The sequence below is a fragment of the Passer montanus genome, unplaced genomic scaffold (assembly GCF_014805655.1).
Source record: "Passer montanus isolate IOZ18808 unplaced genomic scaffold, ASM1480565v1 scaffold225, whole genome shotgun sequence".
In the NCBI taxonomy this organism is placed as follows: Eukaryota; Metazoa; Chordata; class Aves; order Passeriformes; family Passeridae; genus Passer; species Passer montanus.
In genome coordinates, this window is record NW_024366871.1 from 266,688 (window position 1) to 267,626 (window position 939).

The following is a 939-nucleotide window of genomic DNA, read 5'->3' on the forward strand; positions in this document are numbered from 1 at the left end:
GCTGAGCTGTGAGGGGACCCGTGCTTGAAACGGTGCTGAGGGATGGCTGTGAAGGGACCCATGGCTGACACGGTGCTGAGGGATGATGCTGAGGGACAGCCATGGCTGGCACGGTGCTGAGGGATGGTGCTGAGGGACAGCCATGGCTGAGGGATGGCTGTGAGGGACAGCCATGGCTGACACGGTGCTGGGAGATGGCTGTGAGAGGACCCATGACTGAAACAATGCTGAGGGACAGCCATGGCTGAGGGATGGCTGTGAGGGATAGCCATGGCTGGCACGGTGCTGAGCTGTGAGGGGACCCGTGCTTGAAACGGTGCTGAGGGATGGTGCTGAGGGGCAGCCATGGCAGACACGGTGCTGAGGGATGGCTGTGAGGGACAGTCATGGGTGAGGGATGACTGTGAGGGACAGTCATGGCAGACACCGTGCTGAAGGATGACTGTGAGGGAAAGCCATGGCTGAGGGATGCCTGTGAGGGGACCCGTGGCTGATGTGGTGCCGAGCGGATAGTGCTGAGGGACAGTCATGGCAGACACGGTGCTGAGCCATGGCTGTGAGAGGACAGCCATGGCTGAGGGATGGCTGTGAGGGACAGGCATGGCAGACACCATGCTGAGAGATGGCTGTGAGGGACAGCTATGGCTGAGGGATGGCTGTGAGGGATGGCTGTGAGGGACAGGCATGGCAGACACCGTGCTGAGGGATGTCTGTGAGGGGACCCGTGGCTGAAGTAGTGCTGAGGGACAGCCATGGCTGGGGGATGTCAGTGAGGGAACCCGTGGCTGCCGAAGCCTCCAGCGCTCCCCGACCATCGCTCCGCCCGCCCCGCTCCCCTCAGGCGGCCCCAGCCCCTCAGGGCGGGCCGGGGGCGGGACCGCCCCCTCAGCTGTTCGCGCTGCGCCTGCGCGCCCCCGCCGCGCCCCGGGGTGAGCGCCG